This window comes from Rousettus aegyptiacus, unplaced genomic scaffold (genome assembly GCF_014176215.1).
Source record: "Rousettus aegyptiacus isolate mRouAeg1 unplaced genomic scaffold, mRouAeg1.p scaffold_m13_p_7, whole genome shotgun sequence".
NCBI lineage: Eukaryota > Metazoa > Chordata > Mammalia > Chiroptera > Pteropodidae > Rousettus > Rousettus aegyptiacus.
The window spans coordinates 71,598,904-71,612,583 of record NW_023416310.1 but is presented as its reverse complement, the minus strand read 5'-3'; the positions used below and the strand labels follow the sequence as shown (position 1 = coordinate 71,612,583).

Sequence of the window (13,680 nt, the reverse complement as noted above, 5' to 3'; positions counted from 1 at the left end):
TGGAAGCGCCTTCATTCCATATACCTGCCTTACAGAGCTCACCAAGTATTTCCCACCCGTAGGGGTCAGGGTTGGAGGTGGGGACAGTGTTCGGGGAAGGGACACTGTGACTTGACCTGAGGCCTGAGGTCTGAGGTTGGGGGGCGGTGCGGGTCCCTGGATGCTGTTTAGGTGACCTCCTGGCACCATGTCAGGCCGAGCCGGGAGGGAGTCCCGCCATCAAGGTGCCGATGGGGACCGACGCCCTGTTCCAGGGCCAGGGCTGAGCGCTCGGGACGCTGACCTGGGCCTTCTCTGGTGGCGCCTGTGGAGCTCCTCGCACCCACTGCTCTGGGAACCGGGTCTTGCCTTTCCCCCATGACCGCTGCCCCCGCACCTTGCGAGGAGGTGCTGGCTCAGGCCCTCATCCACCCGGCTCGCTCCTACTCACCCTCCAAGCCTGGCAAGAAGCATTCCAGGCTGCACGTGGGGCGTGCGGGGTGGAGGGGGCACGGCGCTGGACATTCAGACTCCAGTTCCGTTTCCTGTCCATCCTCGGGGCCATCACGTGCCAGGATGACCCAGCAAAGTGGCCGTCTTGCACCAAGGAGCTGGGGGCTAGTCGGCCGCAGACCGGCCTGTTAGACCTCCTGGCACCCTGGGCCGATTTGGAGACTCGGGCTCAGAGAGGCTCAGCAACTTGTCCGAGGGCACACAGCTAGTTCGCAGCAGACGCGCCTTCTTCCCCACCACACCGCCTGCTCCCTAAAACACCGGTGGCCCCGTTCCGGTCCCCGGCCCGTGGGGACAAGCGGCTGAAATGGTGCGGGGTTCCACGCGTCTGCCCCCGCAAAACCAAGGGCCCGAGGCTTCCTTCCACAGCCGCGTGTTCAGGGTACACTCCTGGCAAGGGGTCCCCACCCCGACTTTCAAAGGGCGATCGTCGGGGGGACGCGGGGGCGGGGCAGCTGGGAGGAGCGGTCTGCCTCCGTCCCTGTGTCTGCTCCGAGGACACTCTCTGGCCGACGCCGATGCCCGCTGCAGGGACCTGCGTGGCCCTTCACGAGGCTCTGAGCAGCGGGTCCCAGTCGGACGCTCCCCTGGGCACAGCTGGCCAGCGGGGTCCCACGGCCTCTCTGGTTGCTGTACTCGAGGTTTAGTGTCCAAGGCTGCGAGCTCCAACAGCGCTGACCTTGAACCTGAGCTAGAAAGAGTAGGACGGCGAATGGGGATGAGGGCGGTGGAGTGGGGTGCCCGGGCTCGAGCCGGCGGAGCTGGACCAGAAGCCGGGTCGGCCTGGTCCCCGGTCCAGGGCTCTCTCCTCGCACCCCCTCCTGTGTTTTCAGGGGACCGTTGCCCCTGCCCTCGGTAGAAGGCTGTGTCCAAATCCTGCCCAGTCCAGTGACAGGATGCATGGCCGGCTGCCTCCTCTCCCGACTGGAGGCACAGGGGGCGCGCCCCCTCCCGGCCCAGGTGGTCGGGAACACCAGCCTCCGCCTGGCCTCGCCTCCCGAGGCGGATGTGGTGCGCTTTCACACGCAGCTGCCTGGACGCGTAGCCTCTCAGTTCCAGTTTCCACAGCTCTGAGCTTGACTGGTGCTGAGTCGGCAGGCTTTGGGGCACCTTGAGAAAAAGGGTCACGGTAGCAGCCAGGAGAGCCAGGTCCTGCTTCTCGGCTTCCCATTTGCCATGTGACTTCGTGAAGATTACGTCCCCTCTCTGGGCTTTTGTCCGATCAGCTGTGAAAGAGGCAGTGGTCTTTGCTGGTCGTAAGCTGCTCGTCTGTCTCTGAGCTGTGTCTGCCCGGGGATGAGTGCAGACCCAAGACGGGGGCCTGGGCTGGCTTGTCAGCATGGGGACCTCTCCCCAGCTTGAGGAGGGGTCCGCAGGGGAGCAGAAAGCCTCCTTCCTCCAGACACAGCTGATAGACACAACGTAGGGAAAATTAAGAACCCTAATGGACAGAGCACACCATCCGACACCAGTGCGGAGCTGCTCGGGGCAGGCGGCTATTTAAATAAGAATAAAGATGCGGTGCCTCAGTTACACTGGCCACGTTTAAAAAACTTAGCAGCCCTTTTCAGACAGGACAGACATAGCCATTGCCATCGTCACAGAAAGGCCCATGGGGCAATGCTGGTATGTCAGTGGTTCTCAAACGCTTTGGTCTTGGAACCCCCTTGTACTCTTTGAAAACACCAAAGAACTTTCGTTTAGGGTCTGTGCCTGTTAACATCCGTTATACTAGAAGGTAACACTGACAGTGTTTAAAAATGCCTATTAACTCATTTCCAGATAAACCTATTACACACATTAACGTAAGTAACATGTTTTTCTATAATAACTGTATTTTTCTAAGACCTGGAGGGGTGGCGCTGTTTTCTGTTGCTGCAAATCGGAATGGCCGGCTGCACAGAAGGCGACCGGATTCTCTGCCGGCTTTTGCGTTCGGCTGCGATACACTGCCACTGTCACGTCGCTTCCGGAAAACCACACGAAAGCCTGAGGGGGGAGACGACAGATAGGTTTGCAGTACTGTTACGAGACCGGTTTGACTCTGTGAACCCCTCACGGGGGTCTCGGGGACCCCCAGGGGCCTAGACCAAACACCACCGAGAACCACCCACCAGGAGTTTTCCCTTTATTTTGCAGCCGGTGACAGGCCGTCAGGGTCGCTGTCGTAGACCACCTCTCCCCCTTGCTCAGCCCGTTTCCGCTGATCCTGGAGACGTGGGCCCGACAGGGGGCGGAGGCTGTGCCCTGTCGAGGCTGCGGGCAGACCCGGGTCTCCGTGGGGCGTGTCGATCCTGGGGCCCAGCACGGGGCCGGCACCCAGCAGGTGCTAACACAGCCTGTGAAAGGTGGGGCAGGGTGAGCTCGGCCTCGGCTTCCACTCCATCTCCTGCTCTCCTTCTGAGGTGGGCAAGGCCTGGCCGGGGAGTCTCATGTACACGCTGTCCCTTTGCGTCGGGTCAGGGTCAGCAGAGGCAAGGTCGCAGCCACAGTCTGCGTGGGCACCGCCCCGGCCTTTGCTCCGGGTGGCTCTGAATGTGCGAAGACAGACCAGATGCTCGCGGGAAACTCCCAGGGCAGATTCTCCCGAGCCAGGTGTGCAGCGGGCTTCCCGCCACCCTGAGTGGGGTGTGGGCCTGCCCTGCAGGGGGTCTGCTTGGCGGGCAGTCCGGCCAGGGGCAGTGGTGCAGGGGACGCTGCCGGAGGCCCTCACCCCGACCGAGGCCGACCGCTGCGGGCGGGAGCTGAGCCGTCGCTGAGGGTATCTGCGCGCTCTACACGCTTCTGGCGTCCCGGAGACCGACCGTTAAGATTCTGGAACTGGGCAGGTCGTTAACCCACCGGGGGTGCGAGGTCGGCGGGAGCAGTCACACCGCGGGAACCGGCGGAGGGTCCTGGTCAGAGCGACTGCCGCCCGCACCCGCCACGCGTTTCTGCAGCCCGCGCCCCCAGCGGCGTGACGAGCGACACGTCACGGACATGCACGTCCACACCTGTGTCCTCGCACGTTCCTCCCCGCGAAACGCGGCCAGACAAAACGATCGCTGGCAGGTGCGAGGGGAACCGGCTGCCTGGAGTGGTGCGGGCCCCGTCTGCGTGCGGTCGTTCGGCGGTGCGGGGCAGGGTCCAGCACCCAGGTCACCGTCTCTGGGTGTCACAGCCTTCTTCCTTCCATGGTGCCGGGCTGTCCTGCTCCCCCAGAGCTGAGCTCGGGGCGGGCAGCCGGTGACGGCATGACCTTAGCACCCTCTGCGGCCTCGCGGCTCCCGCCTCCAGCCATCCCCTCGCTTGGCTGCTGAACTCCCGAACGTGGTCCGTTTTGCCGGACCCCCGAGAGGTCTGAGGCCGAAAGCGCTGGTGGTTTCCGCTGCTGCCTTCGGGCAGGAGGGCCCAGGGAACCGGCGAGCGCTGGACTCTCTTTTGAGGGCAAAGATGCTTGTGCCCACAGCATCCTGTGGGGCCAGGCAGCCCTTGAGCCTTGAGCTGTGGGGATGTCCTTTGTCTCTGGGGCTGACTGGACAGGGAGACGGCGCAGGCCCGTCCCTGACGGTGTTCTCACCAGCACCTTAATAAGGCAGTCTTTTCTAAAAATGGTGTGTGGGTCCGTCCATAGAGAAGCAGCTGTGTTTCTCCATGGGACGTTATGGGGCAAGGATTTGGGGTCCGCTGGGCCAGGCACAGCCTTGACCGACTATCCCAGGTCCTCCTGGAATCTGTCCACACACCCTCAACTTGGCCATGTCCTGACAGCCTTCTCTTTGCAAACCTGGCTTCGTGATGGGCTTTCAGACGGACTCGTCGTGGGTTAGGAGGAGGGGTGCCACGTCCCAGTGGTGGCCCACCCGCCCGCCTGGGAGGGTTACGTGTGTGTCACGGGGTCTGCCTGTCCCATCACATGGGATCAGGCCCCAGGTCATGGGTCAGCTGGCCTCTTCTGTTATCCCCAGATGTCAACATTTTCCAAACCTTTTCGATTATCACCATTGTAGGAGACACGTCACCGTGAGTCCGGTGTGTACACCCCGCACTGAGAGGGCCTGGCGTGCGCCGTGCTCCGAGGTCCCTGCCCGACCCTGTCCGTCCTGCCCTGTCTTATCCTGTCCTGACCAACGTCACCTTTTCTAGCTGCTGGGCGCGACTCCTAAAGCGATTGTATGACCCGCAGGCGGGTCAGAACCCTTGGTTCTGGAATCTGCTTTTTGAGGTCTCCCTTGGAAAGCCGGGGACATTGGTGCCAGGTGCTCAGTGCCTGTTGATTGGCGGGGGTCAGCATGGTGCCATCCCTTGGGGGCCTGGGCGCCCTAAAGCCATATGGGGACAGTTTAGGAGAAAGAAATTCAGAGCTTCTGAGGACCTGGTCACTCAGAACCCTGACCCCACTGAGAGGAATACAACACTGGAATTTTAAGTCTCTGGTCCTGGTGAGGGCCCCATCTTCAGGGGGGCTTAGGGCTGGATGGTCACACTGGCTGCCATTTGGGTGGGTGGCGTTAGTTCAGGCAGGGCTGGGGAAGCAGGAGGGAGAGGGTGGACCTATTCAAGAAAGGAGTGGACCCAGTTTGGGGAGAGGTGCTCTGCCTGGGTGAGCGATTTCAGATTCAGGCCCTGACACCGCAGAATCAATGGCCACCAGGCCTGTCTACGCTGCCAGGTTTCACCAGGAGTCTCTCCACCTCTGGGCAGGTACAGTGCCCGCTGCCTGTGAAGTCCTTTTTTTGGGGGGGGGGGGGTGGGGGGAAGGGGGACGAGGGCTCAGACTGTGTTTCATACTCATGTTTATAGAACTGTCATGTCCACAATGCTTGAGAATGGCATTTGTGGCATGAGTTTTTAAAAATGTCCTGCTGGTATTGGACCTTTTCTGTGTTTGTGAAATTGCTATTTTGTATTAACACAGCATTTGATAAACATTTGTATTACGAATAATCCTGCCAGTAAGTATTATTGTCTCCAGTGGAGTAGGAAGAACTTAAATAAATACAAATTCAAGATGCCTCGCTCTTGCCCAATTGTCTTTTTAAAAATAATGTTTGGCAATTCTTTTTTTTATCAAAGGAATCTCTCTGTTCATTGTCGAAAACTTGGAACATAGTGCATAAAACAGCAGTAACCGTCAACGTCGCTCGGGGCTCCGGCCTGTCAGGTGTTCGGTCTGGGCCTCGGCTGGTGGACGTGCAGCCGCGTCCACTCACGTGTCTGGTGGCGGATGCCGGCAGATGGCCGGGGCCCTCCCTGGGGAGGTTGGCCAAACGCCCTGTTATTAAATGTAGATTTGCTTATCGTTCAGATATGGTGAGGCCACCAGGTCAGGAGATGATTGCCATTGAAAAGATAGTTTGTTCCTCACGGTTCCCAAGAGAAAGGACGTGCCATGCCGCGCGGGGCCACCCAGGGAAGCTGCAGGGCAGGTCGCGAGGCGGACGGATCGAGGTGGACGGATCGGAGTGCACGCACGGACGCGGTTTCTGCGCGGAGGAGCGGGTGAGGCAGGGCGAGCGGGCGTGGGGCTGGCTGAGTAAGTTCCGCGGGCTCTGGGCACAGGGGTGGACCCCAGCCATATGGCGCCTGGCCCTGGAGTGACGGGGGCAGGAGGTTAGTGGCCTGGAGCCTGATAGAGGAGGGGAGGGATGGCCTCCAGGTTGACTGGTTGGCTATGAAAGGCGAGCTCACAGGTGCATTGTTTACTATCTGATCTGGGAGGGGCAGTCCCCCCTGTCCACCTGCCATGCTCAGTAAGGCCTCAGGTGACAAAGCATCAGAAGAAAAGACGTGTCTGATACACACCCACAGGTGGCTTCCTCCTGTGGTCTGGGCTTCCTTATGACATGGCGGCCGGATCCCAAGGGAAAGAGAGAGAGCCAGACAGGAGAAGTGGAAGCCGCGCACCACCACCGCAGCCATGTCCTGATGTTTAATGCAGACGGAAAGGCTCTCCCAAGGCCGAGGAGAGGGACGCAGACCCCCTCCCGCCTCCCGAGGGACGAAGGTCCAAGCGACAGTGTCAGAAGCACGTGCAGGATGAAATGTGTAAGTGACGTGGATGGTTTTGGACACAGTAACCTGCCACAAACGTCATCGCCCAGGACCATTACCATTAATCCTTCTCACGCGGCCTGCTTGTCTCTTTGAATGTGACTTCACAAAAGAGAGGTAATTGGTTATTAACGGCATGTTGTGGTCTTGGGCAGGTCCCTCGGCCTCTCTCGGACACCGGGTTAAATTAGCGTCACTCCTACGTTTCTTTCCTTTTGAACTAGAGGGAAGACCCTCCAGCTGGACTAAGCCTTTTCTCCCCAAATTTGAAAAATGGCCACTTGTTCCCCATTCTCAGTTAAAAAAAAAAAAAAGTTGAGACGTAGTATTTTCTCAGTCTTAATTATTTTCCTTATACCTCGTAAACTAAATGATACCATCGAACTAATGCGCACAGGCAACGGATCAAGTAAATAAATAAAAAAAAGAATCGCTGCTAATGGAAGCGTCAGCCCCAACCACGGCTACCCGGTTCTTCGGTGCCGTTTGCCCGAGGCCGTGCGTGCTCACGCCTGGGACTTCGCCTCGTGGCCGTAGCGCGCGCTCACGCTTTCGGCTGATGAAGCGGATCCTAACTCCCACATGGGTGGAGATACAACTTGTCGACATGTCCCCCAGTCCCAAGAGCGCTGGGATTTCCAGAGGGCCCACCACACGGATGGTGTAGTGGCCACCGGGGTGGGCGATCGCGTCCGTCTCCCGGAGCCTAAAACGTTTGACAAGTAAGTGTGGCTCAAGGTCCTTTACGGCAGACTGAACGCTCGGTGCAGGGGGACGCGACACGCTCTCTTTCAACGGCGCGAAGCCTTTGCTTGCTCCAGCTGAACGTGGCCCCGGCCCCGGCTCCACGTCCTGTCTCCACGCTCATGACTTTGAACCAGTGTTCTCCAGTGAAACGTCTCGCCTGAGCGCCAGATCCCTTGAGCCCGCTGCCCGCTGGGTCGCTACAGCGGAACGGACACATGCATGTCAAATGCAAGATCGAACGTCGTCACTCTGCGTCCTGCTGGTCTCATTCCGGTACCCCAGACGGCACCGGTGCCCGGCAGCACCGAATCGTTGACTGGAAGCCGCCGGCATGCGAGGTGGGGGATAATAACAATCGCTGCGTCTGGCTGATGAGTCTACACGGCTCCGAGGCACCGCTATTTATAGGTCCTGGCGCCGACTTCACCCAGCGGGAAATCCAAGGATTAAATCACGTGCTTTGCCTGCCCCTTCTGTTGAGGCCCATGTGACTGTCCCTGAAAGAAAGGTTGGGATCTAATGCTGTCTCTGTGTGGGCTGCCACTGCCCTTCCTCTCTTCTGGTCCCCAAGAGCCCCCGCCCATCCCTCTGCCCCTGGACAGGCCGTTCCCTGAGAACCTGCACTTTGACCTAACCAGATGCTTTTCCCTTGGTCTCGGCCGGCCTTTCTCATGATTGACTCCCAGGACTCTGCTTCCCTCTGGTGGCCACGGAGGCATTCAGCACCCTGTTTTTGTCCTGAAGATTTCCAAAGATTTTCAACGCTGAAGTTCAAATACTGGTTTTGTTCACCTGCCCATGGGCTGGGTGCTGGATACCAAGATGAATACAGCTCAGTTCTTGCCCTTGAGAAGCTTCCAGTTGAGGGAGAGGGTGAGAAGTGAGAAGGGCAGAAATCTATTTGTTCCTTTGTTTACACATTTAATAAATATTTACCGAGCACCTACTCTGTGCCAAGTATAGCAATTGAGAAGACAGATGAAGAACACACCCCCTAGTGTGTGTTAAACACACAAGCAAATAAACAGTAATAAAGGGCTACACTTCAAGAAAGCAGATAATGAGATAGAGAATGACCGCAGGGGTGACCGTCCAGCAAATAGCTGGGAGACAGGAGCAGAGCCAAGTTTTAATGAGGGGAAGGTGCCTGCGAGCGAGCACACCAGGGAGAGCATTTCAGGGAGAGGAGACAGCACAGGGCAAGGTTTCCGAGGAGGAGATGAGCTTAGCGTGCTTGCAAACGGAAGTCCAGGGGCTGGCGCCCCTCGGAGCAGTCAGTGGGGGCAGCTGGGGGAGGGTGTTGCAAGCCCTGCTTTATTCTAAGTGCAGAAAGGGGTCGTTAGAGGATTACAGGTGAGGGGCAAAAACATCTGATTTGTTTTTAAGGAACATAGACGGACATAAGGTGGGCTTGGTTCAGTAAAAACAAAAGATGAAAGGCCGTGGCAGTTGAGGAAGGGTGTGGAGCCAAGTCCGGAGTTAGGGGGACTTTCCCGTGCAAGGTGCATTAGTTACCTATAGCTGCACAGCAAACCGCCCCAAAGCGTCCTGGCCTAAATGAGCAATGAACATGGCTCATTCGCATGCAGGCTGAGTTGGTGCTGGCTGTTGGCGGGAGGCCTGGGTTTCTTTCTAGGGCAGCCGGCTTCCCCTAGGGAGAGTGATACAAGAGGGAGCAAAGAAGGAAGCCACGTCCTTCATGATTTGGCTCCGGAAGTCACACTGCTATTTGGGCAACATCTTACTGCTTGCACTGGTGGTGGCGGGGGGACCCCACACGGGAATGAAAACCGGAAGTCGTACATCCGGGGACCAGTTGTGGGGTTGGCTACCATGCAAGCAACACCTAATCTGAACCTTAAAGGACGAGTAGAAATTGGTCGGATGAAGGTTGTGTGATGGGCCCGTGTCCCCTTAAAACCCATACAGCATGTGACTGTATTTGGAACTAGGGTCTTTAAAGAGAGGATTAGATTAAACTGAGGTCACTGGGGTGGGCCCTCATCCACTATGTCCTTGTAAGAACAGGCAGTAGGACACAGACAAGCCCAGAGGAAAACCACGGGAGGACCCGGGGAGAAGATGTTCACCTACAAGATGAGGAGAGAGGCTTCGGGAGAAACCAACCCTGCTGGCACCTTGATCTTGAACTTCTGGCCTCCAGGACTGTGAAACAATAAATTTCTGTTGTTTAAGCTGCCCAGTCTGTGGTATTTTGTTATGGAAGCTTGAGCAGACTGATACAGCTGGGAAAGGAGTTTCAAGGCTAAGGGCATGGCCTGGGCAAAGATGTCGGGGTGTGAAACAGTAAGGTGATATCAAACGATTGGCATTACTAGACCCTAAAGGGTGGGGGCAGCCAACTTTTTTTTGTAAAGGGCCAGAGAGTCAATATTTTTAAGCTTTTTGGACTGTCGAGTCTCTGTTGCATGAAAAGTTATAAACAACATGTAAGCAAATGGATGTAGCTGTACCAATAAAACTTTATAAAAACAGTAGGTTAGATTTGGCCCACAGGCTGTAGTTTGCCAAGCCCTGCTAAAGAGGGTGGGAAATACAAGGAAAACTCCTCACTCTTCAGGTCGGGGTGAGAGTAGAATGTAGATGGATACGGGGTGCTCTTCGGAGGTTCCTGTGTGCATGTGAGGGGTCCTACAAAAGGAATTTTGTAGGACCCCTCACATGCACACAGGAACCCCTCTAGCTGTAGGACCCCTCACATGCACACAGGAACCCCTCTAGCTGTAGGACCCCTCACATGCACACAGGAACCCCTCTAGCTGTCCGACCTGAGCCTCTATTTCCTAACCTCAGAAGTGGTAGCACCAACATCCACCTCGCAGGAAATGACGTGCGCTATAAATGAGGTGACCTAGCACAGAGTCTGGCATGCAGATCAATAAGGTCTCTTCCCTCTGCACACTCTCCCTTAGCAAATACATAGTTCATACTGCAACAGCTGTCAAGCAACAGGCTCACTCCCAGGATCAGGATTCTGCCTCTTTATGCCCAAGGCTACGTGACTCCCCAGCTTAGATGTGAGCAGCGTGGTACCAAGGGACCCGTCTGTGAAAAGCCTTTCTCTGAGGTGAAACCCCAGCCTGAGGGCTGTGCCAAAGTGAGCTCTAGGACACGGTTACCCGAGGAGGGTGGTTAGGCCAGAGCCTTGGAGCTGACCTGGCTCAGTTTTGCATTGTTTTAAGCAGAGTGTGTCATGATCTGATTTGTCACTTAAAACTCTGGCTGCTGGGCGGGGGACAGATTGCAGGGGAGACAGAAACCGGCCACTCTCATCTCCTTTCCGTGTCTCAGATATTCATATACCCGGTAAGCGCTTGCTTCAGTCTGCTGCCTTCCATCCTTCGGGCCACGCACTACAGGACTAATAGGTGGGGACGGAACACAGCCCACTTGACCCCCAGAGCCTGAGGCTAGGACTCTGGCAACCGTGCTCAGCACTGACCCCGCCCCTTCCGCCGAAGCCCCGCCCTTGAGCTACAAACAGGGTGCGCGGCTCCGCCTCGCCTCTCGGCAACCAGCCCCGCCCCTGCCGCCGAGGCCACGCCCACGCTCATTGCTTGGCCGGCAGAGGGCGCCGGCTCTCAGCCCCACCCCTCGGCGTTTCCACGCTGTCGCTCCTCGAGGCCCCGCCCCCTCGAGGTCTCGGCGCTGTCTATTGGGTGGCCTGCGAAGGGCCAGCGCCCTGCCCCCGCCTCTTGCCGCCGGCCCCGCCCCGAGGCCCCGCCCCTCCGGGCCCCGCCCCGGGCCCCGCCCCGTCTGCTGGGCGGCCGGTAGGAGGCGCCGCGCGCGGTCACGGCTCGGGCTCAGGCTAACGGCGGGAGTGGGAGCTGCGCGGGAACGCCGCGCCGGCGGCAGCGGGCTGGGCTGGAGGTGAGTGCGGGGCGCGCGGGGAGAAGCGGTGGACGCGGGGGCCGCTCCTTGGCGGCCTGGGCCCCGGGGCACGGAGACCCGGCGTGGACGACGCGGGGCGCGCGCTTGGGCAGCGGGGCCCTCACGGGGCATCTCTCCAGCTGCCCAGGTCGGGTTTGTCCAGTTGCCATGGAAACAGGCTGGCTCTCGGGGCCCGGCGCGGCCCTGCGAGAGGTGGGACCCGAAGGCGAGCCACGAGGGCGAGGGTGGCCCAGCCTTCAGGTTCCAGGGCATCTCTGCGGCCACCGCCCCCTGCGGATCCTTGGACCGTGACCCTCCAACTGAGAGGACCCCGGGGCTTGTCTTCCTGGTTGCCCTCTTGGAGGCGGGGCTGGCGGCGCTGGCGCCGCGGGGGAGCGGCGAGCAGGGGTCCGCAACCCCCTCCGGCTCGGCGCGCATCCCTCCCACCCCGCCCACAGCCTGTCCTGGTTTTCCTGTTCGCACAGCAGCGCGTTCCCCACTCGTGCGCCAGCCGAAAGCATTGTTTCCCAGCTATTTCTGTACCACTTCCAGCCCGGCTACAAACCCCGCATCTAAGAAAACAGATGCAGGGCTGGAGCTCCGGGGGGCCCCGCGGAAGAGACCGGCTTCTTTCCCATCAGGGAGCCGGTCGGTGGGGCCCGGGGAGCTGCCTCAGGCCCCAGCACCCTGCCAAGTGTTTGGTTAATCTGAATTGCCGAAAAGAATTTTCCAAGTCTCCTGTGATTACAGGTGTCTCCGGTTAGCTGGGGTCACCTCTTGTGCATTCCAGAGAGGTGCCAGCCCTTCCTCCCCAGCGTCGGAAAAAGTCAGTCGCCTCTCAAGAGGCCAGCGTGTCAGAATTAAATCTGATTAAATTATTTTGTATTTAGAAGTGTCGCTGTGGCTGGCGCTGTCGAGACAGGATTTATGGACGGTGGGAAGAAGGCAGAGGCTGCGAGGCTGCCCCTTCCTTTCCTGTCCTGGTGGAAACTAATGGGTTCCACATTGCAGTGCTGGAACGGCCACGTCCTCCGCCCATTTTGTCAGCCTCGCACTGACCTCACTGCGCTCGCTGGTGTGAACCGGGCTTGTTTTCGTCAGAACTTGGACTCTTCCCTGAGAACGAGAGAAAAACATTCTCTAAGAGAAGCGGCAGCCAGCGTCCTAACCCCCTGGGCCCGTGTTCCCCCAAGTATTTGTGTGCGAGAGGAGGGAAGTAGCAGAAAAGGAACGGGCAGGTCCTGCCTCCCCCAAACCAGCGCTGGCGCCCCAGGGCGCGCCCTGCTCTGTGGGGTATTCCTGCATTCTCGCCCTTTCCGAAAAAAAAAAAAAAAGTCCGTCCCATTGTGACAAACAAACTGTATTCTGCATTCAGTGACTGTGAAGGACGGTGATGAGCAGACAGGTGACTGACTGGCAGTAGTTACTCTCTGAAAGTCGCCAGAGAGAATGACCATAAGGAGAGAAGAGCTTCCTGTTGAAACAGATCAGGGTCCGCGTTTACAGGGAATTATTGGGGCTTCAGGAGTTACTGAGAAGGCGCAAGGCACCTTCTGCCCGTTGTTCTCTGCTCTTTTTTTTATTGTGATACTGCAGACTCTGCCTCAGAATCCGGCACAGGGGACTGCTGGGAAGGAGGGACGGGCTCGCACTCCCAAGGCCCGGGAGGGACTAGCAGGCGTGTATTTGTGATTTTCTGTTCCTTTGTCATTAGAGCAGAATGGATAAGCTTTGGACCTTACAGACTGAGCGCAGAATAGCCATCCCCGACCCCCTTGTGGCTGTGGCCTTCTGAGCTCTTGTGTTTCCTTCATTGCTTCTCTGTGACGCGGGGTCTTTCGGCTTAGACACAGATTCCCGGCTTTCTGCATGGTATTTCAATCTGCGTTCAGGCATCATCTCGAAAGGCAGAGGTTTCTGAGCCACGGCTGCCACTTTGGGTTTGGGTCGTGAGCCTGAGGCTCTGCTTGAAAAGGCCAGGCGAAGGGACTGTTTGTGGAGGGGTCAGGTGCTCGGAGCGCGGGGCGTCCCAGGAGGCATGTGTGCGCAGTGTCAGAGGCTTGGGCTGGACCCGGCCGTGGCGTGAGCTGCTGCTGGGTGTGCGCAGCCAGGTAGTCGTCACGTGCATCCTCTCGGATGCTTTGCTGTAAATTAAATCGAGGCCTGTCTGTCGAAGGCCGGCCAGGGGCAGCCACAGCCAGCGGTGGCCCCCCGAGGATTTGGCATGGAGACGTGTCACACCTTCCTCGGGGGAGGAGAAACGAAGCCTTGTCCGTCTTTCTTCCTCACAGCTTCACTCCCTCGAGGCCCGTGTGCGGCTTGCGACACCCAGGTCTTCAGAGAGCCACTTCGCAGCGCAGGCTTCGCGGCGGTCAAGTGTGAGCAGCAGGCTGTCGGATCAGGGGGCCGTCCCGAACCCCCAAAAAGCAAAGGTCAGTGTTGGAACCCTGTTTTCGGTGCGCGAAGCCATCAGAAGCATGCGGGCGAGTTCGTGGTCCTCTGACGGACAGGCCAGTT

General features: G+C 58.4%; 1 protein-coding gene across 1 annotated transcript in view; it reads left to right on the top strand.

The window, feature by feature from the left end:
• Nucleotides 1-11,057: 11,057 nt before the first annotated feature.
• RADIL (Rap associating with DIL domain) overlaps nucleotides 11,058-13,680 on the top strand; it is a 43,313-nt gene continuing 40,690 nt past the window's right edge. The window contains exons 1-2 of the mRNA XM_016135323.2: nucleotides 11,058-11,163; nucleotides 13,455-13,595. The gene's annotated coding sequence lies outside the window, so the exon portion shown is untranslated. The remainder of the gene's footprint in view (nucleotides 11,164-13,454; nucleotides 13,596-13,680) is intronic.